The 25134-nt window shown below is 45.2% G+C and overlaps 1 protein-coding gene across 16 annotated transcripts in view; it reads left to right on the top strand.

Moving 5' to 3' along the window:
• The window catches only part of sox2 (SRY-box transcription factor 2), a 76677-nt gene that overhangs the window by 30176 nt on the left and 21367 nt on the right, over window positions 1-25134 (top strand). For 14 of the 16 annotated variants that reach the window (XR_009718015.1, XR_009718017.1, XR_009718014.1 and 11 more), the window contains one exon: window positions 22306-22603. The exons of 1 other annotated variant lie outside the window; for it this stretch is intronic. The gene's annotated coding sequence lies outside the window, so the exon portion shown is untranslated. Of the gene's footprint in view, window positions 1-5427; window positions 5944-22305; window positions 22604-25134 lie in introns of those variants that run through there. One more of the 16 variants, XM_061298425.1, reaches the window with a different exon arrangement.

Below are 25134 nucleotides of genomic sequence, written 5' to 3'. Positions count from 1 at the left end.
AATCAGTTATCAGGGCAGTTTATTTGCCAAGTGACAAGTTGCAATTTCCCCCGAACTGACAGCCTCTTTGTCAGGTGGGAATTAGACTGAGAGCACATGACAAAACACTTCACCTCTCTCCTCTACGTCCCTTGCTTTTAATTCCTCATGTGAATTTTCCCCTTTTTTGTGTGCTCCCTAACTCTGCTCATTGTTGGTCTCCGTTTTTCTCTTCTGCTTTATTCGTTCCGCTTCCACGTACCGTCAAGGTGTGTCCTCCGTATTATCTTCCCCATCTTCAACATGTACCTTGCCCCTCCCGTCAACGCCATCATCCCCAGTGTAAAAAAAAAAAAAAAAAGGCCAACTGTATAATTAAGCACCCAGCTTGGTCCAATTAGAGCTGCATGTTGGTCGGCCCTTTTTGCCAGGCCAGGCAAGTGACGCACACGCAGCCCCCTCAGCCCCCTCAGCCTCTGGGGCCCAATAGCAGTGGATGGCGCTTTAACGGCAAATCTCCGCGAGAGGCCCTCTTGCCTTGATCAATCTGATGAATGTGATAATAATTAGTGAAGACAGATGAGAGGTAAATTACCACTGACAGCATAGACTAGCTTGTTTACCTCCAGACACCGAGAGAGGGAGCAATTGCCTGGATATATATATTAGGGGTGTAAATCACGGGTTTTATCACGATACGATATATCGTGAATGAATCGCAGCAGGCTTTAAGATATCGGCAAATATCGTATCGTAGTTCTTTGTATCGCTATAATATCGTATCGTGACAAAACCCGCGATTTACACCCCTAATATATATATTATATATATATTTACACATAAATAAAATTCACTGCTTGTTTGTTGTAACATCTAGTCTTTCAGCTAAAGCAGCCAGTTGTTGTTCTGGTATTGAACGATTTGACAGAGACATACTGTGGTGTTACAGCAGCAAAGCTAATTGCTGGCCTCCCTGCCAAAGGAAGCACAAGGCCTGATGAGAAAGCTTAAGGGGGAGAAATGGTAATTGTTTTCGTCAGAGGCAGTGGGGCGCTATCGGCGCAATAAAGTTAATTAGCAGAGAAGCGATTAAGATGACAAAGTGCAGAGGTAGAGATGTGATGAAGATAAAGGCTGCGGAACTGCCGATCTGACACTAAAAAAAAAACAGAGGAATCAGTTCTTAGTCCTTTCTTTGAAACATGCTAATAGTCTACGTTTAGGTTAGATTTGACGTTAGGCATGATGACTAATGCTAAAAATAATGACCAGATAGTTTGAACAGTGAGACCAATCAGGCCCAACCCAGAAGCGTGTGAATTCCAGTTTTCAGTGTCCCTCAACATGGCAACAAAACAGAAGCCGAGAGCAAGATGCTCTGACGGGAGCAGTGTCGCTGACATCACAACTCTTTGTTTCTTTTGTGTATGTGCGAGTGAGAGAGCGAGCTTCAGTGAAAGAAAACACAATCCGTGCAATATTAGCATCTTTCCTCTGTCACGTCTCATTTCCAGGATGCTGTAAGTTTGTAATTGTTACACTGCTCATTGAGGATGTATGCGTCAGGGCCAGTTGCGCAATCTTCAACACAAAAAAGTAATCACAGAGACGTGTCATCATGTCAGTGATGTCTGAATGCTACAGCGGCTTTTACGGGCTTCCCGCTGTGCACGAGGGCCGATTGTGCAACAGGCATGCCTCTCAATGACAGGTTCTTTGCAAAGACCGCTTATATTTGGGGAGCCCGGCCCTAATTAAAAGGCTCTATCCCTTTCAAATGTGTTTCAGTGAAACATATGTTTTCGATACGCTGCCAGTTTGTATGTGTTTGCGTCTGGTTGCCATGGCGTCCGGTCTGGGTGCGCTTGATTTGGTTGTCACGCAGTGTTTTTGGCCTGATGTGTAGTTAGAGACCACTGCCCGGGATATGTGATAGCTTATCAAAGTCTGAGCAGCCTCTCTCCTGAAGCAGACACACACACACACACACTGGCAAGTGTGTTTTGTGTGGGCGTGCGTTACAACTCATCAAGGGCTCCTCGTTTGGAAGGACTTTTTGACGTCTCGCATGGCATCATGGGATACGGCTGTCACCTGACAATGCTGCCGCCATGGAGATAACCTTCAGGGTGACAGGCGAGACAAAGACGCACGTTTGCATGCACATATGGAGCCACACATACATGCATGAATGCCCAAACTCGCGCACACACACAAGAGTTCACCTGCTGAGTTAAACAGAGTGGAATGATAATTAGCGTTAATCAATATGTTGATTAATAGCACGTCCGTATACTGTAATAAGAATCCAACTTCCGGCAGAGATGATCCTCTCCTAATGCTACACACAACTCAAAATGTGTGTGCATTTATATTTTTGTAACTATCCTTTAGTAGCTCCCTTGTTAGCAAGTGCTAATGGTCAGTGATTTTAACATTCGAGTTAGTTAGAATTTTAAATGTGCTATTCTTTAGCTAGCAAACACACACTGTGAGACGCGTCGCCCGAGGGCTGACGCTGGTCCTTCCGGGGGATTTAAGAAGGCCCGGCGAGCTTCTGCGGTGCAGTACTATCATGTAAACGTTTGCCAACGATCATCTCCTGCGTTTAACATGCTGCTTTTGTCTTGCGTCCCCGCCCGTTGTCTGAGAGCGCCAGTCGGCGATGTGCGCCATGTCGCTGCGTGATTCAAAGTACATCATTCATTAAGTCGTCGCTGTAAGTATTCCTTCTGGCATTTCCTGTCTTTTGGGGCTCAGCTGGTGTAGTTGAGGCTTTAGCACCTGCTGTCACGACGACAACACCTTTGTCGTGATGAGGATTACTGCAAGTCATGCATTTTAAGAGCATTAACCAAGTAATGGACAACATCCGGAATAACCTCGAGTTCAGTCAAAGTTAGTCAGAGTAGCTAACTTGTGTATGTACACACTTTTCAATGTGTAACATTTTACGAACATACACATACTGTGATCACCCGCATCCAGTTTTACGTTCACATCTTGTATCAAATTCCGAGAGGCAACTTCATTGTTATTCTACGTACCTTATGGCCTATTTCTATCGCCTAAAAAAGGAGCTTTTCTCTGTTTGCCGCTTAACCGCAAAGCAGGTCTGTGTACAGAAGACACAAGACTAATCACTCTCATTGTAGCCAAGTCCCATCATGGATCTGCACCAAGCAGTAATTTTGCTACGCTAGCTAACGACGCCGAGTGAGTCATTATCTTAGCGCCTGGCTCGGGCCCCTATTTAAAGATTCACACCATGAATGAACAATTAGAGAACAGATTGCTGGCCTAAGTGCGGGAGAGGCGGGAAAAGATTGAGCGAGAAGAGACGAGGCCAGTGTGTGCTCGCTAGCAGCGAGCAACATGGCCTCAAAATGTGCCACAATAGTTCAAGTGCATCATTATGTTTAGGATGAGATAGAACAAATGGAGGGTGAAGCGTTTGGAAAATGAAAAACACCCAACTGATTTTCAAGTGCTTTTCTAAAAACTACTCAACCACTAACCTATTGACACATTACATTAGCGTTGTTCCTTAATGAAACACCAAATAACTGCTGGGCTTGTGCAAAAAAAAAGTTTTTATTAATAGAGAAACACACTCAATGATATCAGAGTGATGTGAGCTGCCTTGCGCAAGGACATTTTGGCAGTGGGGAGCACACGAGCAATTTGGGTGTGCGTGCATTTTCTTCTGTATTCACGCCTTTGTGAGTGTCTTTCAAAGGGAACTGTCAAGCTGTACTAAGCTCACACAAGAGACAAGAAGTGTACTTTGTTTTGTTTTGTTTTCCTGCCTTCGTGGTTTTGCTTTGAATGAGTGAGTGCGTGAAGAGGCAGCGAGAGAAAGAGGTAACAAGTGGAGAAAGAGGAGCAGAGGTAACATGTAATTTACTGTTTGCCCCAATTGTACTGTACGTGGCTTTAGATATGCTAATGCTGCTCTTTGTCAGGCTGTGAAGATAGCCATCAATCAGCTGTCAATTGGGCTTTTGCAAGGGAAAAAAATCCCCTCCCTTGGTTCTCCTCTTCTTCCTCTTCTGTGCTACCTCGCGAAAGTGGGAAAGCCTGGCACTTGGATCGTTTAGGATCTGGAGCCCCAGAAATGAGGATAAAGATTGCGCAATAAGTTATTGCGCTGTCTTATATGTATAAATAATTGTGATTCTTTTTTCAAAGTAAAAATTGAATTCTTCCACTTCCTTTTTTTGTTACTGTTGCTGTTTTTAGGAATCTTTTGAACTTAAAAAGAAGTGTGATATCAGTGGCAGCTTTGAGTGAAATCGTGCCGCACGCAACATGGCTGCCTCTGTCAGCAGAGAAAGAGCCCTTGATGTCAGCGGCTAATGTACATGCTTAGATAAGCTAACAGGCCCATTAGTGCCAGTTCATTTAGCTCGTTAGCCCAAGCTTCTGGGCTGATGACATTCATTACATATCATTAGCACACAATTAACATGTCTCACTCCGACTCTATGGAACAGAATGTTAGCAAACATTTTAAATAGTCCTTTATGAAATGTTTCTGTCTGCAGGACATGATTTATGAGGTCTACGTGACATGAGGGTATGACAATACAGATAGTCTGACTCCATACTGGCTTGTGTTCTAGGGATTACCGAAATTAGGCGAGTGATATGTCAGGTTTTTTTGTTCCCTTGTAAACCGTTCTTAACATATTGCTGCAAATTACCCATCGTGTAATGCAAGTTAAATTCCACGCGACACGCATATGTGTCAAGATAAATATTTGTTCAGCACAGGTGTCAAAGTCAAGGCCCAGGGCCCAGATCGGGCCCACCGAGGCAAATCATGTGACGAATTCATGTTCTTGCAAATTGTCCGCCCATTAAAATAAGTTGTAGTTGAACAAAGAATTTTCTGCCTTCCGATTTCAAAGCTAATTATCGATCAGGCTGTTGCGCGAACGTGATAATATAAGGTGATCATGGCTAGATGGATAGATGGATGTCTGTGGTCCTCTTTTTGTAGAATCACTTTAGTCATTGTGTGTGTGTGACCTTAATCTTTTCACACAAACCGTGCATGTATGGTGCCATAGTGCGCACACACACACACACGCACGCACTCACACACACACGCACACACACACACACGCGCGCGCGCGCACGCACACACACACACACACACGGCACAAAGACTACTCCCTTTATTCTCGCTATCACACTCACCCACCCACTGATGCAAACGCGAACCGGCATTATTGATTTCAGCGTCTCCAAGATGTTGAAAGTGTGTCTATTTGTGTGTATGTGTGTGCACAAGAGGATTAAGGCCCTCACTGAGCTCTTGATACCATCAGCCATCAGGCAACCAAGTCCACTTCGTGCTTTCCCGGCTGCCACATTGTCTATTCTGCTCCGCTATGTGAAAAATGTTGAATATCAACAATGGCTTTCAGTGGTGTATTGTTGAGTTTTTGTATGAACTAATCTTGCCTCAGTGAAAGAGACCTAGGGCTCGGACAAAACGTCTAGAGCCGCAGCATTCCGAGTTGGCTCTCCCCTTGAACGCTGAGCACAACGCTGGGGCTGAGGGAGCCGGCCGGGTGAGGCAAGGCAGGCTGCAGGAGAGGCAGGGAGGCACGGAGAAAGGCCCTCCGGAAGCTCTGGGAGCTAAGGGGGAGGACCGGGATGGGATGGCCCAGATGGCGTGGCAGCAAGGTGAAGGAGAGGAAGGAAAAGGAAAAGGCGAAGCGGTCGACGTGGGCCGAGAATTGTCATCGAGGGCATTAAAGCTTCCCTCGGAAGAAATACTGCAACGGTCCTTGTCAAAGACGTCCGGGAAGAGAGTTCCGTGTTCTTGCGTCAGAGCAGCGGACTGTGCCTTCATTTTCCTGCAGCGGAACACCGGAGGGGAAGCAGCCCATGTCCAATCAGAGAGCAGGATTGCAGGCCTTGTCAGAAGATGCACCATGACATCACTGAAAGGTAGGCTCAAAATTGCACCGAGGTTTAACGAGCTCACCTTGGAAAGGTTTAACTCCGCACCTCCTTGAAAGGAAGAAAGCTTTGGCTGTTGTAACTCTTCCTCCGTGGGCTGCGCTGGTGTGTTGCTTAGCGGGTGTAAAAGGCGCATTTTGCTGTGCTGCATGCTCAGAGCACGCATCTGTGTGAAGGCAGCCTGGCCTGCAGAGTCCAACAAGTCTCCCGCAGCAGGAAAATGAGGCAAAATGCCATGATGAGAGCCAGGCCAGTTGATGTTAATCCGGCTTTGCGTCAGAGGCGTCAGGTCTGTAGATTACGCTGCGGTCGACCTGGAGTCATGTGCGGGGAGATCATGTTCAATTAGCAAGTGCAAATAATATTTGGACTTGACCGAGAATGCTAATTTGCACATGCACACGGCACACCCGCTCAGAGAATTTGACAATACATTAGCGGCTGACCTCCATTTGCAAACTGCCTGCATACGTGAATATGTTACAACCTGATATGGCATATTAATGGCTATTTAATTTTCTTCAAGTGGTTCAACAGTAAAATATAGTGCAAGTGCTTGTGGGAATTGATGTGAGGCTGTTTGAGGTCAGTGCCACAGAAACCTGGAATTGAGTGATGTTTGACTTAACCCTTCACCCTCTCCACACTCACGCACGCACGCACACGCACACACCCCCATACACACACATATGCACACAAACACATTCACAAGCATCATAATCGCTGGCCCCTGGTGATTTGTCCTCTCAGCTTGAAGCCCTGTCATTCCTCTCTGCTCACAATTACAGCCCTGAACTGAACAGGAAAATCTGCCTCAATCTAGCAATTAGCCCGAAGGCCACTGGCTGTGCGTGTTTGTATGTGCGTGCGTGCGTGGACTGCTCTCAGTGTTCTCCATCTTGTCAAGATGTAAGCTGCGACAGGAATGACACCCCCGTTTGCATCTATGATTTTTGATCCTTCAAGTTGTAGATGTCTAATTGATATCGGTTGTTTCTTATTGTTCGGCACGCATTGGTTACTCAGCGCCCAAGTAGAGGCTGTGAAATAGCATGTGGAATTGGTGGCCATATTAAACGGAATTTTCACAATGTTTCACTAAGATCCCAATCGTAGACGCTGAATTGTATGTGCACTCACTCGAACGGACTATGCGTACTATTTTAAAACCAGGTCAATACAAGGTCGATATGTAGCCAAGATAATTTGGCCAAACATCATATAGTGTGTTTAATTGACGCATATGCGAGTTTAAAAAAACAGCAAATTTTTTTTGCATTTTAGCCTACATTATATCAACATGTTTGAAAGTTAAGTAAGCTAACTTTTTAGCATTTAGCCTACGAGTACATTTGAACGTACTCACAATTACGTTCAGACGAACATGAAAAATGTCAGTCAAAAATGTTTACTCCAAATTGGCTGTTCCTCGCTTCCGTGATCAATGGATGTCACTCAACCAATGTACTTGTCATTTCAGTCTCATCTCAGATTTGTTGTAATTAGTTGTCTGCAAAGTTGCCACAAGTCAATTTTGAGGGCAAAGAAAGTCAGTCAGCAGTCAAGGGGTGACGTGGTGCGAGGCGGAGGGCTGCTTTTTGTGGCCTCGGGTACGGCAGGCCTGACTGGGCAGCAACAGAGACGCTTAGTGCCGCCCGGCTTGCTCCTAAAGACTCGGCCTCCTTTCCGTGCCCTGCTCCTCTCCTCCCACGCGTCTTCCAACCACTTGGGCATCCTTCTATCTTCCTCTCGCCTTTTGTCTCGTCTAGCTTTCACCCTCAAGTTGCTTGTGCTCACCCTCTTTTCCCCACTCTATTCCTCCATTTTGCACACTTTCTTAGTGTATCGCCTCTGGGCTGTTGCAGATGCTCATCAGTGAGGCTTGGGGGGAGGTGGTGGTGGTTGGTAATAATATGTTGAGTGGGTGGGGGACAAAAGCTCTGTGACCGTTCAGAGTGGCTGGGTCTGAAAAGAAGCCGGACATCGTCTTAATGCAGGGAGCGGAGAGACGGACTCGGGCAGACAGACAGAACGGACTCGGGCCTTTATCCCCATCCTTGAGGTGATGCCTGCTTTGGCCAAAAGAAAGCACATCTTCCATCTCGTGCCCTTCCCTCCATGCCTGATGTGCTATCAAAAGCTGGGGAGGCGGAGAGGCTCATATTGCTGAGGGACTGCTACTTAAGATGAAGAAAACTTTGCTAGCGCCTCGATGACATAGTGTTGCATCTCTTTTCATGAAATATCACGCTGTTTCACATTAGTGGCAGGGTTTCTATTTTTAGCACGAATGCTCCAGAATTGGCAAAGAAAGTAGATGTACCATAGCCAGGGGCACAGAGGAGAGCAACTAAGCTTATAATAATAATAATAAATTGAGCATAGAAATGTGTGAATGTGTTTATATAAAGGAAGCATGTGTGCTTACTTTTTTTTTTTTTTACTGGCGAATACAGGTAACATCTTATTAGCAGTTTATGACAATCACATTGACATTCACAAACAAAAAAATTTACAAACTTGAAACATTTTCAAGAAACATTCAAGATATAAACCATATGGGCCACAAGGGGAAATGTGGAAAAAAATCCAAGAAAAATCGGAAAATACCCAAAAGTCAATTATCTGGGCTGTCCAAGCATATTTCAGGAGTGGGGTGGGTGGCCCTCGCAGACCCCCCCCCCCCCCCCCCCTTCTAGCTCCGCCAGTGCTCACTGTAGACCTTGGCCAAACATAACCTCAGAACATTGAGGCAGACTTAGTACCCACTAACTGAATAAAAAACGTATTGAATTTAATGAAAGAAAAATCCCGACCCACCACCTTAACATGGAGGAGGGAACAAAGAGTCATAATCGATACGGGTCAACAAATGGCCCCCTTGTTGCTGAATAGTTGATTCTACTGTTTATAGCGGTTCCCACACTTAAAATGTTGTGTTAATATCACCATTGATGATGTGCTATCAGCACATTTTAGTTGCACAACGCTTTCCATTTTGCCCACAGCACATGTTTGTCATTTGGCTGAAATCGAAGAAGCCAGTGACGGCGGTCCAGTGTTGTTCTGCTGGTATTTGCATAATAGCGCAAGCGTAGCTGTATGCATTATCAAACAAAGAGGTTACAAAAGATGAGAGAGGGGATGGGGGGCTTTTGCACCACAATAGCTTGGCAAGGCTTAAACTGATCCGCAGCATACCGACGACGGGGACACATGTCAACCTGAGAAGGAGCCAACACGCACTGCACGTGCACATCTGGTCTTCTCCGTAGTTCGACCAAGGCCTTTTGACGTGGACGCTAACGCAGTCAAAATTCACAGTAGACAATACAAGGTACACAATACACACTTCACTTTACACATGGACTCAAATGCAAAGTGTGGGTGCAAGACCCCCAGTAAAGTGCACGTACTAGCTCTGAGTGTGTGTGTGTGTGTGTGCGTGTGTGTGTGTGTGCGTGCGTGCGTGTGTGTGTGCGTGCGTGTGCCACAGCGGTCAGTACTGAGGCATTTTCTCACAATTGGGGAGGATGATGGCGGGTTGCAGGGCGGACGAGAAGCAGAAAGAGGATTAGAGTGACATGGAGACAAAGAGCAACAATAGTTTGTCAGAGGATTTTATGGAAAAGCTGATTTGGAGTATGCCACCAGCCACGAGTAATCACAACCGCAGGATTTATGACTAAATCAGTCAGAGAATTTGTAACTAATATCATTGCTGCAATGTGGGCGAGACTTTTCAAGTGGGCGAGGTCATGCGGATGCATTGAAATTAAAAGATGGAAAATAAGATGAAAATACTTTGGAGAAAAATCAATGTATTCAAGTTTGGTGCAATACAAGATGGCCGCCGATGGCTTCAGTTTTTGCGACCATGAGTGAGCAGCATTGTTGGTCTAATCGGGTGATAACAACTCGCCTATTTTCTGGGTTTGGTCATGGGACATTTGCAAGCATAGCCCACCCGGCACTGATGTCATTTCGTTTGACAGGAAGTGGCAAAATGGCCGCCTGCCTAACTCATAGCAAACACAATATGAATCAGATTACATTATTGTTCGTAAATTGTTGAAGTAAACTTTTTTTTTACAAAAATTGCTGTTGTTTTGGTTTGTCACTTGCTGCTTCAATTCCAGCAATTTTCATCTTTGTTTTCCCCCTCATAAAAATGTCTGGCAGCCCAAGTTTTGCGAGACGTGGAAGAGGCAGAAACAATATGATCAGTGGAAATGAATGAAATGATTTAATGTTTGAGTCAGCCTCGCCCTGGGGAACGGAATGATACGGGCTCCCTAATTGACACCGGGTCAACTGCCTCGCTTCTTCGCTCGCTGGCTCGCACACACTTGCACTGTTTGACACGGTTCCAGCTGTCTGTCTTTCTTGTCCCAAACACACATTACGGTGCCGCCAGTAGCCACGCAGGCCCGTCCGGCGCGGGCCGGAATGGCCCAAACAAAGGCCTGCACTGTCTTGCTGTAATGATGGATGAGCGCGACGCTCGTATTTTGGACGGATCTGACAAGAGTCAGTCCATTCCCAGGCCAGCTTACTGGACAACAGCTTTATATCACACGTCCTTAATAGCCCTTCAATGAATTCTTTGGCGAGCAAAACACAACAAAACATGGCATGTTCTGGAAATGGAAGCACGGGAAAGCATCATTTGATTAGAAGAGAAACAGTCACTCATAGCCAATGAACAGAGGTCGCTCTGTTCGCAGTGGCAGTGGAAGACTTTGGAAAAAGTATATTTGGAGCAAAAAAGGCCAAGTGGGGCTTGAACCAAATAGTGGACAAGTTGACGAGTCAGCTTTATGACTTCACATCAACGTTTCAAGTCGACTATTGGCTACAAATGGGCAAGTTCCGGTGCTAACTATCGTATCGTTCCAATACTCGGCCTTATTTCAAGGTATTGGCCCTCACAACTCAACCGTGAACGTTTTACGATCAGGACCTCGAAATTAGACGATGAGCAGAATAGAAAATTGCTATTAATTTCATGCAATTTGGAGAATAACGCTATTTTGGGGATACGATTTCTTTAAAATGATTACTACTATTACTAATGGTATTGTTACTTGGTGACTACCGTAATTTTCGGACTATAAGTCGCAGGGCTGTGGACTCAGTTGGATTTTTGCACCGAGTCCGAGTCCGGCCTCTTGACTACGAGTCCGAGTCCGGCTGTCCATTTTTTCTGTTAATTCATGTGACTGCTTAGTCTTTATTCAAGGCTAATTTAGATCAAAATCTAAATAATTACGACAGTTTTGTGATGGCTTTGTCTTTATTAAACATATAAACGAATACAATAAACAGATACTTTCAAGTTTTAATCATTAATTACACCATTATAGCTCAGCCATTTATCTAAACATAAATAATTAGTGACGACCCCACAACCATCGAAACACATCAATGATATAAGCTGGGTGACATAATCGTCCTTGACATTGGTACATAATGTAAACATTAGCCTAAGTGCAACTCAACGTGGCCGCATTGATCGTAACTTACGCTCCGTTTCCCCCCCAAATCTAGAGGCAAAACATTGTTCTCTCGCTGCTCCCGGGTTCTTCCATCTTGGCTGCGCGCGGGGCATTGTGGGTCTTGTACGTGCACGCACGCAGGCAGGCGCGGGCACGCACGCAACAACTAAATTTGTCTTCATAACAAGCAAGCAGGGCTGTGAACAGTATTCCTACGCGCATTCTCAGCAGCATGATGAAAATAAAATTGAACGTATTTTTTTTATTGTCGGACTCGGTAGACTCGGTGAAAATCAGCACAGAGTCCGAGTCCGGCAAAAAAGACCGAGTCCGACGAGTTCGAGTCCCCGAGTCCGAGTCCACAGCCCTGAAGTCGCTCCGGAGTATAAGTCGCACCAGCCATAAAATGCCCAAAAATGTGAAAAAAAACATATATAAGTCGCTCCGGAGTATAAGTCGGATTTTGGGGGACAATTCATTCGACAAAATCCAACACCAAGAACAGACACGAACGAGCAACAACAGGCTAAACGATACGGTATGCTAACGTGACAAACACAAACGAGGAGCTGAGAACGGGCCTGACATAACATTCAGTTATTTTAAAAAAACTATTACATTAATAACACGTTTATAAAACCGTCTGTGTCACTCCAATTCATTAAATCCATCGATCGTCCTTTGTCAACAATGCCGTGTGCCGCGCCGCAGTTCAAATTATTCCACAGGCCCATACAACGATATATGAACTATACTTTAAATAACTATCACATAAACAACAATATTATCAAACCATTTGTGTCACTCCAAATCATTAAATCCATTGATCAAATTTCTCGTCTTTTATCGATCGTCCTTTGTCAACAATGCCGTGTGCCGCGCCGCAGTTCAAATTATTCCACAGCCCCATACAACGATATATAAACTATATTTTAAACAACTATCACATAAACAACAATATTATCAAACCATTTGTCTCACTCCAAATCATTAACTCCATCGATCAAATTCCTCGTCTCTCTCTCGAGGACATGTCCAGAGGATATGGCGCTTTAAAGTGTTAATTACTTTATTTGATTTTTTCTCTCTATTTTTCATGTTTTGAATATGTTCAAGATAAAGATATAAAAGCATGTGAAGTGATCAACTATACTAAAAATAACATGTGAAGTGATCAACTATACTAAAAATAACATGTGAAGTGGTCAACTATACTTGTAAGTAAGTGATGTGTTAATGATCAAGTAAAAATTTGTGAAAAAAAACATATATAAGTCGCCCCCCCCAACCAAACTATGAAAAAAAACGCGACTTATAGTCCGAAAATTACGGTACTCAAGAGTCAAAGGCCACACCATAAGTTCACTCCATTGCATTTTCAATCCTCTCATTTGCAACACACTGCAAAATAACAGTTTATTGACTTATAATCAGATGCTAGTCGAGACACCCGCGTTAGCTGCAGAAGAGAAAGCACGCTGATTCCCCACCGGCTGTATTGTCCCTAAACGTCTCGTTTCTCTATGGACTGTAAATGATTTAATTTGAGCAGCAGATGTGGCGTCGAGATGCCGATCGTGCCCGTTGAGTGAGCCGGGCGGAGGAAGAGTGCGAGGGAGGGCTGGAGAATGAGGAAATGACAGGAAGGAGAGAAAACGCTTGGCAAAATGACAGCCAACAGCGGCCCGGGTACTCGATGCCGTGATTTGCTGTGCGTGCACGCGCGTGGTGACAGCTGAATGAAAATCAATCTGCTTCGACATCTGCCGTGCCAGCCTCAAGTGTGAGGGCACGCAGATGGGCCTTCCTCGGCTGGCGGGCGGGCAATGCAGGTCTTTGCACTTCTTCTCGCGCTCTTCATCTCCTCCTTCCTCTGTCCTCTCTTCTGCTAATCAGATGCCGGCGCGCCTCTGAAGAGGAGCTCTCTTTTTCCCGCGCCCACATCTCCGAGTCACTCGGGCAGCAGATGTTTGGGCCCTCCGAAGCCGCAATTGGGGCTCTAATCACACTCATTGACAGCTGGCGGGGCCCCCGTTGCAGCTCTGAATGGCAAATTAAAGCGTTTCTCAGATAACGTTGCTAATTGGCTCAATGCTTTCTAAACCCGGAGATCACGCTTGTAATCTGCATGCCAACGCCACCGGCGAGATCTCCGTCTTTCCTTGCCCCCCCAAAAGTCTCATTTTGCTTTCTCTCCTGATATGTTGATGCTCGCTGATGCTCCCATCAGATTAGCAAACGCTAATCGCAAAGCCACAGTTTGTCTCGCTGTCACACGTCCTGGCGATCCCCTTTCCTCTCGTCTCATCTCATCTCGGGCATTAACTCCACGAGATTGGTAATTGGCTCTTAAAGCGGCAGGCCGCGGACTCGGAAGGCCACTTAATGTCCATCTCTTTGCCTTGCTTGGCTCGGCTCGCCGGTCCATCAGCTAGCTTCCTGGCTGAATGGCATTAACTAGTCCTGTATAGAAAGCGGCGGCCATATTAGAGTTATCCTCCCCTCTCAGCCTCTTGCTTGGCTTATGAGTCCCGATCAGTCAAGATGATATGCTTAAGTGGATATTTTGCTCTCGCATCACTCCAAAATGGGCCACCAAATAACCCCAACTGTCATATGCAAATTCTTCCACTCTATTTTTTAACTGGGCCCGAGAAACTAAATGTATTTATTGGTGTGGAAATTCTGTTTTCCATCACAGCCTGGACACTTTCCCCTTGTCGGGCCCTGCTCGGATTGGCGCTTGCGTCTAATTTGCAAAAATAGAAAGAAATAGTTTTGATCATGTTGAAAGTCAGCTAAAATGTTTTGAATCATTTTAGCTTGAATTCTTTTCACTGATTTTGGGTCCCGCAGTCATTTGCAGCAAAGCCTCCTGGCTCAAATTTGGGGCGTGGCAGAGAAGCTGCAGGTGTGATGCGATAGCCGCCACCGCCGCCGTGCTCCATCCTCAGCGCGACAAATCAATCAATAACCCGGGGGATTTATTTCACACGCTTATCGGCGAATGTATTTGCTGTTTTTCTTTCTGTTGGACTGTGAAGTGGAAAGCGAAACACACGAAGAGAGCGTTCAGGGGTGCTGAGGTGGAAAGTTAAGAAGCTGTAATATTTTGAAATGTTTTTGTATTTTTTTTCGCTCATGAGTAGCGACGTTGTGCGAGGAGACGTTTCAAGCTCTGTTCGGCAGACTCTGCGCTCTGCGCCAGCAACAAATACTCACTCACTCATGCATGGGTGAGAACGGGGGGGGGGGCAGTCCTTCCATAAATTATCCCAGAAAATTAATTAGCAATATAAATGCCAGGCAGAATGCATTATGTGCAATTGTCTTGCTATCTTTTCAAAAACGAGTCTTTTAAAACGAGCGTCATATTCATCATCTTTGCAACTATTTTGTGATCAGTAAATTAATAGTTTTACATGGGGGGGGGGGCGCGTTTGTATTTTTAGGCATTCATTGGCGGAGGCGATTGCCTCTTAATTATGACAGCGTCCTCCTCTTATTCGCACCTATTAAATCCTGTTTTGCGGCGTGGCCACAGCCGGCTTGCCTGGCCCTCTATCTGCTAATTACTTCTCTAATTGAATTTGCTCTATGTTGCCAGGCTGTTTTTTTTAAGTGGCTGTTTGTTGCAGGGCCTCATTGTGTCTTTGTGTGACAGCTCGCCGCCTCGCTGACAGGAACAGGATGCCCTCCCTCCCTTTCTCCTCTAGCTCCCTGTCTGTATTCTTGTCCCTCCGTCGAGATCATTACCTATAGCTCCTCGTATGAATGAAGAAAATTAATTAACACGAGTCGGTGAAACACTTGCTGCTCTGAGTTGCCCTCCACGCTCATCACGTTGCGCCTCCAGCAAAAAGGGGTCAAACTCATTCTTGTCACAGGCTACATCGTAGTAAACTTCATTTACAATCACCTCGTCAAATAAATAAATAAATAAATAAATAAATAAATAAATAAATAAATAAATAAATAAATAAATAAATAAATAAATAAATAAATAAATAAATAAATAAATAAATAAATAAATAAATAAATAAATAAATAAATATAAAAATAAAAAATATATGTATATATATACACTGTATATAGTTTATGTAATATATATCATTTGCCTGGCAAATGATTTTTAAGCAGAATCGAAAACATTACACTGCCATGATCAAACTTTGTCTTGGCCAAATCCAACACTCAGCTTTCCCTCCTCCATGCCTCCATTTATTACTCCCTCAACCGTCTTGTCCCTTTGTGAAAACTTTCTCTCCTCACTTCATATTGATTGGCGCTCTCTCTCTCCTCCGTACCATCCATCCATCTATCCATCCATCTGTCCATCCTCTCTCTCTATTGATCCTTTCCTCCCCCTCCCTCCGCCACTCTCCTCCCGGTGCTATCTCACTGGCCTTTTGTCTTCTTATCGAGGCTCGACGGTTTATTCTGGCGGCCGTTATTGACGGGATTCTTGCTGCAAGGCCAACTAATGCATCCCTAATGCCACTTTTGTTACTCTGGAATGTTGGGGCTCGCTTCAGACGCACACGCGCGCGTCCCTTCACAGGTTATGCCGGTGCATCGTGTGTATAAGGAAAAAAAAAAGGCCACCCGAATGTTGATCCCGGCTTTCTATTTGTTGGCAAAGCCAGCTATCAATCAAAAAGGCCCACTCGTACCGCCGCCGCCGCGTGTCCATGTGCGTGCGGGTCTTGAGTGACAGGTGGAATCAAGGCTGAGGACGTTTGATAAGCTTGTATTGTCGGTCGCGCCCTACCCCTCCAGTCCCCCCACCCCGCCTCCCTTCACACCGCCACCTCGATAAGAAATACATTGGAATAGAACTGATAACGCCGGCGGAAACAGCAAAGCCCCACTCTGAAAACACACGCACACACACACGCGCAGGCGCAGGCACACAAGAAACGCCACAGGAGAGCTTGTCTTTCTTCAAGCGCCTTGGCTGTAAGCGATACCCTCAACAAACAGCAACACGCCACCTCCAGGAAAAAGAAGATCTCCATTTTGTGTGCGACATACACTCCGGTGTTTGTCGGGGGAAGGATGATGCGCGATACGGCTCCAGGATATGCTCGGCTTACTGAAAAGGTCTCTCTGATAGCGCTGCTGTTTTTGCGTGTGTGTGTGCGTCTGTGTGTTTGTGTTGTGAACAGCAGTGAATGAATACAGTAATAGGCTTAAAGTGGCTGAGGCGCAGTGTCAGACTTAACCAACAACAGGGCGCTCTCAAAAGAGTGACTGACAGCTGTCCGTGTGTGCGTGCGTGTCTGTGTGCGTGCCATTCTGAGATTTCAGGTCAAACAGACAATATGTCGTCAGATGTTTCTCATGCTACTTTTACAATAAAGCTGCCATCACAGTTGAGTGAAATCGGATCAGTGACATGAAAAGTGTTCTCGAGACGCAAATGTCATCAGACCGTGGACGATTTGGAGTAGCCCAAATTTAAGGTCACAGGTGGTCCTGCCAGCCCGAAATGTGAGCTCATTTGTATCTGATTTTGATGCTGTCACAAAAGCACTGCGTACGTCCGGAAGTGGTCAGCTATAACCCTCGAAACTGCAATTCCAGCAGTATCATTTATTAGCGGGCCCAGCAAGATTTTCATTTTGAATCGAATTGTACAAAATCTGATTCATTTTGGCAATCTTTTGGGTCAGCTGTTCAGAACATTGCTACTCAATTATTTCCTGTGAGCCCGAAAACATTTTGCGTGCCCCCAACGCTCTGTTGCATTACTTTGAGGCCTTTTTAACATTGAACAAAACACACAAAAAAGTAAATGAAAAGCGTCTTAAAAAAAAAAGGACTTAGTCGTATTGTTTATTTAGTCTGTAACAGCAAAATACTCAAAGTGCATCAATTGGTTGAAAAAAAAGAGAGATTGCCACCTACTGTAGTGGATGTGCAATTGCACTTTATTCTTGTCATAAGCCTGGCAAATTCAAAAGCAAAATACAAATCTTATATTCCTGTCAGGTTTGTTTTTGTGAGAAAGAAAAAACTAAATTAGCGACCGCAGCGGTTTGCACTCAAAGTTGGGAAAAGTTCAGGGGAAAAAAATAGCTATACACACATCATTAACACAAGTTGTCCATTATAGAGAAAGAACAGTGACCTGTGAAGTCTTCCACAAAAAAAAGGTCTGAGCATGATGGGACGAGAAAATTGAAGATGAAAAAGAAAGAAAGCACAAAAGCTTAAGAACAGGTTGCATGACCAGAGGCCACGACAAAATGGCCTTATTGTGAATGTGCATTAACGGCAAATGTGATGAAGTTACATTTGTGTGTTGTGTGTGTGCGCGCGTGTGTGTGTTGGGTTGTGTGCAGTGACTCAGGGGCTAAGAAGGCAAAAGTGAGGGGTGGAAATCAATGTCAAATTACACACGCCTGGCTGGACCATTGTACAGTGTGGCCGCTATATTCCAGAGAAGCCACTTTCAAGATGATGCGGCCAAATAAGGCTCAACTTCAAGATCATTTTTATCGATCTTGAGGAGCTGTCAATAAAGATTTTGTGGAGTGTGTGTGTGCGCGTGTGTTCATGCATGCGTGGACGTAAGAGAGATGTTGGGATATGTGTCACGGGGCTCATACAATGCTTTGGGACTCGGGCTTTGTCCCTGCCCACACATCAGCAACTCTCTGGCCCACTGCTTTTCATTTACATTCGTGACTGGCCGGGCGAGCAAGGCTCACAAAATGAGAGAGAGAGAGACAGAGAGGGGGCTTTCCATTACGAAATTGGTCTGGCAGCAGATGCCGCCATTGTTTGGGCTCAGGATCCAAGAAATATTTGGTGTTGGGACCGCTCATGTGAACATCATTGAAGTCATCTCGTTTTCACGGACAATACGTTGGGCAGCGTTTGAAGATAACATATGGAGAAAATCTTCATGCTCCACTTCCATTTGCTTTCTCTCAGCAACTTTCTTCACCTTTCCTAGGCAAACAGCCTTGCTTGCTTTTCCCGTGGACGGCGACACGTTTCTGCATCCTTTATGAGCTTGTTGTGAAATTCAACAAGTGCTGTTTAAATAGTACGCAGACGGACGAGCGTCAAGTCACGATCGCGTTGTTTGAGTGAGCGCTGAAACGCACAAGCGCGCGCCGGCGTTATCGGAGAGGTGTGAGCTTTCTCAGCCCAAAGATAAACATGGCACTTTTACGGCGTCTCGACTTTATTGCCGCTGTTGAGCGCTCTGTCGTCCTGCCAACCAGCGCGTCACGACGGCTACTTTGTGTCTTTTCATGAGAGTCATTGCCCGAAACGGCACGGAATGTTAGAGAAGGCCGCGAAGCAAGAATTCTGAATTCAGACCGTGACCTCGTGATGTTGTCGCAGTTCACCAGAGGGATCTGTGAGCTCAAATTCTCAGATGAGGCAGCCATTTTGCAGCCCCACAATTGCAGTCATTTAAGAATTTGATGGAAAAAAAAGTTCTGGAGTTACGTTGAACAACCTTTCTGCACCTTCTTCTCGTACTTACTGTGAGTTACCGGTTGTAATGTGTTGGTATCACTGCTCAAAAACGACACATTTCTTCAAAGCGTGTGTGGGGGTCAGCCCCCCCCCCCGAATAAATAAATAACTCCAAATCTCTCCATCCTTTCGAGCAAATGCCAGGCAAGCTCTTTGTCAGAAGAGAAGCCAGCATAGTCTCAGTGCGGACGGAGAGTGTGCCAAGCCAAAATGGTTTTGGTCATCCTGTTGCCCCCTCTGGCTCGTTACCCCAGCGACACGGGCTTAGATGCTCAGAAAAAAGTGCAAACACTCAATTTTGTTCACAAAACTCAATCAAATTATGCTAGTATGTATTTTCTTTAATTGTTGGGTGTGAATATGTTGGGTGTGAATATGTTTATGTTTTTTTTTAATCGCGAAGGTATCGTTTCCGCTCGGTGGGAGCTAGCTAACGGCAAAATAACTCTCCACACTTCATTAGCGTCGATGAGGTGAGCTGCTCATCTCCTCATTGTTAGCCAGCGCTAAACTGCAGTAATCCCAAACAAAGGGCCGGGGCCTCACAGTAGACCGCGCGGATTACGGCGCTTTCTAGAAACATCCGCATTGGCATTCAAATTGGCCGGTAAACAAAACCCAGAGTGGTCAGCAAAGCAAGAGAGTGTGACAGTGGGAGTGAGAAGCATCTGGGATGTGGACGTGTGTCACAAGAAGGAATGCGTGTGCTGAGCCACGCGCATTAGCGTGTTTTGCTAAGCGTGGCGGTTGGAAATTTGCACCGTGAGAGGGAAAAAGACACAAATTGTTGTTTGTTGGCTTTGTTAGCTGTCACCTTTACACCTGTTGCTGAACCAAAAGCTTCATTCAAAAATATTACTAAACCTGCTTTATGATGAGAACATGATGTGACAATTCATCCAACATCATCAAGGAAATGTCGGTCGAAAATGAGGCTGTCGCTTGCTCAACATGTTCATGTGAGATCTGATGTTTTTTTTCCCTTCGACTGACCAAATTTGTTTTGCCTTATTAGCCGATAATTAAGATTTCTTGAATTCCCTCAATCTGCTCGAAATGAGCGTGAGGAGCGATGTCCTTTGGATTAGTACTATTAACTGTCAATCAAACGAGCTGTTTTTACTGCCGAGCCAATTTGTTTTGAAAATGTATTTGAAATGCACTTCGTGTGATGGCCAAGCCTCCTTTTCATCTGATACTTTACAAACAGCCTGATGATAGATGTAATCTGTCGCGATGTGACAAAGATGGCAGTTTCTACTGATGGATTGTTTTGATGGTGCGCTTATGCTATCAACATCACGTTATGCGATCATATATTCAAACCTCTGGGTAACTTCAAATTCTAAATAAGCTACATCTTCAAAAGATGTTTTATTAGGCACGACATCTGCCGAGTCTAGAGAGAGCCACACTATTTATGTTCGAAAATTGGCATTTGTGCCAATGACCGAGTGATTTGCGTCTCGTTAAAAATAATAGATTTCAAAATATTTTTTAATCCATTCTGAAACGACAAAATTATCTGACTACGACAACATTGGACAATCTCCACAGCAATATTTCTCCACAGCACACTGCACAAAGGTTTGCTTTAAGTTTAAAGCATCCATCATTTTGAATGAGTTCCATACTTTCTGAGAACCACCCACTGCATGATGGAACCGCGTCGGCAGAAACACTCGGCTTGCGTTCAGTCTGTGCGCAATGTGAGCGGAATGGACCTGATGCATTTGACGGCTTTCTTTTCATTTTGCGCTCACAGCGATTTGGGTCAAAAGTCTTCCAACATTAAAAGATAATTCGGATGTTTCTCAAGGCTCCCGTGGTGTCGTTGCGCTCTTCCTGTCGCTTCGCTAGCGGGCTAGCTATCACACTGTGGAGCCTATGCGGACGGATTTATAATTAAAGTTGCTTCAGTTCACTAATATGATTTTGACTATACAGCCCAGATTGATCAGATAGCAAGTCAAAGTCGTATTTCTTCTTTCCCGCTAAGCCTATTGAGAGTGAGAGTGCTGATCCTCTCATCCCGTCTGGGTGTCATCCGCCGTGTTTGTCTCAGAGGCTTAAAATCTCCAGCAGCACTCATAGGCCGCTGCTTTTCCGCTACAGTCCGCCCTTGAGTCTCAAGACCCGCACGACTCATTGCTGTGGCCCACTTAACGAACTCAGTCCAGCTTCAGTGATGCATTTTCCTGCCTTTATTGCTGATGCAAAAAATCTTGGACTGCGTATGTTTGCAAGTTTGAAGGCCATGCACCGGGGAAATGGCCATAGCGTTTTTCTTCAGGCCCATATCAATTCTTGAGCAGTCACTGATACCGTGTACCGATACCAGGCACGCACGTGCACAATTTTGCGCTCAGGTATGGCCCCCTTTGATTGACAGTGGGTGCTGACATGGTAACGATCGACGACATCCAATCCCTTTGGCCTGCGATCATCCGTCGTGCCCATTGTGTTTGCCGCCAAACACCTTATTGATTAGCCGGCAGTTAATTCCAAATGACATGAAGCGTGGACAAGACTGAGCAAGCTTCTCGGCAACAGTGCACCTGGGGGTCGGCAGCTTTGACCTCAGCGGCGTCGGCTGCTATGCCCGCCCGCAAGATGTGATGAGGGCACGGTGGCACTCCTAAGCAAAGGTTTCCAGCGGATGCATTTCAGTCTGTCCTCTGAAAATTGTGTGAAATGCACAGCAGCAGACCTTGGCAGCAGAATGTAAGCTCCATTGTAGAAATCTTTGAGACGCCTGCGCTTGACGGGCATGGCTGCAGCCTGCGTGCAACCTCTCACCTTTGAACCCTGCCGACACAAACAATACTAATAGGCAAAACAATAATAATGGCGGCGACAATAATTAAAGCGGAGCCGAGCCCGAACGAATGTTCTCTTCTGGCGGTGCTGCGGCGTGTTCTCTTTTGCCGTCACCCGCCAAAGGAAAAAGGAGCGGAGAAAGAATCTTTATCAAATCCCCATTCTGGAGCTTTCAATAAGGCAGGCCATTACCTCACCGGCGCTTTTGTTCGGCCTATACAAGGAGAACAAAATGGTTATTCAGGAGGACGCTTTAGATTTTTATTGTGGGCTTTGCCATTCACAATGAGCCGCGTTATTGTATTAAAAAGAACCATCTGTGGCAGAAACAATGGCTTCAAATTATCTGTGAATACCCAGTGAACAAACTATAAAGCTTTTTTTCCTGCTCATTATGTGAGCTAAGCTAGGGGGTGGAAGATAGGAGAGGAGAGGCATAGACTTTGCTATAACTGACTTTTGTTGTTCTTGCTTGCATTCTTCTCCTTTTGCAATCGGCCCCTTTGCACATCAACGGCTTCCCTTGTTGCAGGGCGAGCGCGCGGCACACGCGGAAGCGCCGCTCGGAAGGACGGATGCGAGCAAACCGAGGATGGCGCGCCCCGCCGCCGCCGCTGCCGTCGCCGCTGCCGCCGCCGCCCGGATCCGAAGCCCCCGGACGGGTTGGCGTCACATGCGGACCTATGACGGCCGGCCACCGGTGAACTGTTGCGGCGCGCAGCTGGGCGAGATTTGACCGCGGTGGAAGGGCAAAAGAGGAAAAAAACATTTTATTCCCTTAACGCTGCCAATTACGGCGAGAGGAGGAAGACAAGACTGCACGAGAGCAAGTAAGTTGCAGCGTGGACACTCGTTGGTGTGTATCCGTGCGTGTGTGTGACACGAGTGGGTGTGTTTCGTGCCTGCTGCAGTCTTGTGGAATGACACATCAGAAAGCCCCACGGACCGGCTGAAACATTTACCTTATTAGTATTTTTCGTTTTATTATTTCCGTTTAAATGTAAAAATGATTTTCTAATCTTCTGCCGTTTACTTGAAAATAATTTGATCGAGCATTTTAATGTTTATTATTCATTTTCAAAATCTCTTTAATAATTAATAACATACGATACTGCGCCTTGGAGATGACTTTCCCTCAACCAACCTTTAATTTAAACATATTTCGCAACCTTATATTTCTTGTGACCTTGTGATTTATTTTTTATACTTTGCCGCTACGGTGCATTATTTTTCTACCTTTTGTATGGTGAACTAAACTTGATTCCAGATCAATTTATAGGGGAAAGCAAACAGTAATTAGCGAGGCAGTAAAAGTATTATTGATGTAGCAATGTAGTGCAGGTCTTAAAAAAAAAATCTAAAAAAATAATGTTGAAGTAGTGGCGGTGTTTTGACTATTTTCTGTGCGTCTTCAGTCCCTGGTACGGCCCCTAGTGGCAAAAACATACCATTTATTATTCTATGCATATTTTCCCCTCGCCATAAATCTTTACTGTGGTGGTCATATTCGAAAGGAAAATTAAATCACATTATATTAGAAACATAATGCTGCATGTGCTATTGTATATTTTAGTAAGTATTATCGTGACCCTTACATTTAAAAATTTGTTTTTATGTTATCCTGATTATTTTTATACTCCACTCGTTAACCCCCCCACCCCCCACCCCGCTCCCATCTTTTAACAGCGATGAGGATGCAGATCACTTTTTAGTCAAACGAAAAACATGTTGATAGCACGGCTTGCGGCATTAATTACATCCATTGCAGCCGTTCATGAGGGCTTTTACAAGTGCACTGCGAGTTTCGCCTATTTCTTTTTTGTTGTTGTTTTTTCATTTTTTTTTTTTTTTTTTTAAATTGGCGCTGATTGTTGATGCGGGGCCATTCCCGGCTGGCCGGGCCGCACAGGTCCCCGCTGTTCCTTTCTTATCCAAAGCAGATTAGAGGTAGCGGGGAACACACTCAGATGCAGATAGCAGCCGGGCGGCCCATTTCAAGCGTGCATTATAATGGAGCGAGCTGCATGGGTCGCCTCTCGCAGCCTATTAAGCGCCACAGATGAATCTTGTGTAGGGTTGCAGGGCCGTCGTAATGAGAGCTCCTCCATCAAGCAAAATACGCAGGCGCCATGCATCTATTCGCTTTCAATTATGATTTCATCTATCAACACTCGCTTTTAATTGAATTAGTAGTTCAAGGTGTATGATCTTGCCACTCTTGTTTTCATCCAAAACATCAGCACCACATGATGTCATTTTTTTTTAACACCAAATTGTTTGATTTTGGCACATGATTGAATTAAGCAAATCTCTGTCCTCCAAGTTTGACCAAACTCCGCTTGTGTCTTTTCTTGTTGTTCTTCGTCTTGCCAGTAGACGGCGCTCGTGTCACGTAGCAGGGCAGCGCGCGTTGGTACGCACGCAAGCGCGCGGACGCAAAGACTGGGCCGCAGTTTGAAACGCAAAACAAGTGGCAGTCGGTTGTAGCTGCACATGCACAAACTTCGGTGTGGGGAGGAGAACGAGCGAGCGAGAGGGAGAGGGGGACATATGAGGGAATGATTTGAATGGAAGTGTGTGTGAAACTGGCCTCATGTCGTGATAATTGGGACTCGGGTTTGGGTTTGATGCGGAACATAAGAGAAGCAGGTGTGTGTGGCTTTTCTTTTACTAATTGGCTGACGCGCGCTCAGCCTTAAATCAGACAGATTTGCCTTTACTTTCATACTTTACCTTCAAATATTCATCGTCCACTTGTAAACCCCGCTACGCCGTGCACCCCTTTAAAAAAAAAAACTCAACGACAGCATGCAGCAGCGTGGCAGTGGAAGTGGAGTGGAGTTGCGTCTTTGTCCGGCCAGATGTAGCGACAACACGGCAAACAAAAAAGGCGCTTATTTGTGCTGAGATGAGCCCGTCTGCCTTCTGTGTGTTGGCATTCAACTTGAACAAACAAAAGGGAAACATCTTGGATTACCTTTTACTCGCTTTTCAACGCCAAAAAAGTAGACCCCCCCCCCCTCACACACACACACACACACACGCGCACACACATGCACGCAGCAGTTCAATGCTTTGAGTTAACTAACAAAAGTTGATTTAGGTGTTGCCATGCTATTGGAGCCGTGAATGTGGTATTAGTCACTTTAAAAAAAAAAAAAAGAACTATAACAGCATCGCGGACAATATTGTCTTTACAGAACACTGTCGGCCTTCTGACCATAATCTTTATTCTGTTTTTCGTTACTTTTTGAAAAACATCGTCGTTTAAGATAATCAAAATCCAACTTAATTTAAATTACCTCCACGTTAAATGTGTATTATTTGTTTTTAACTCGAAACCGTTTTTCTATTTTGTGTC

This window comes from Syngnathus typhle, linkage group LG14, assembly GCF_033458585.1.
Source record: "Syngnathus typhle isolate RoL2023-S1 ecotype Sweden linkage group LG14, RoL_Styp_1.0, whole genome shotgun sequence".
Taxonomy (NCBI): Eukaryota; Metazoa; Chordata; class Actinopteri; order Syngnathiformes; family Syngnathidae; genus Syngnathus; species Syngnathus typhle.
Note: the sequence above shows the minus strand (reverse complement) of the source record. Positions and strands in the feature narration are given on the sequence as shown.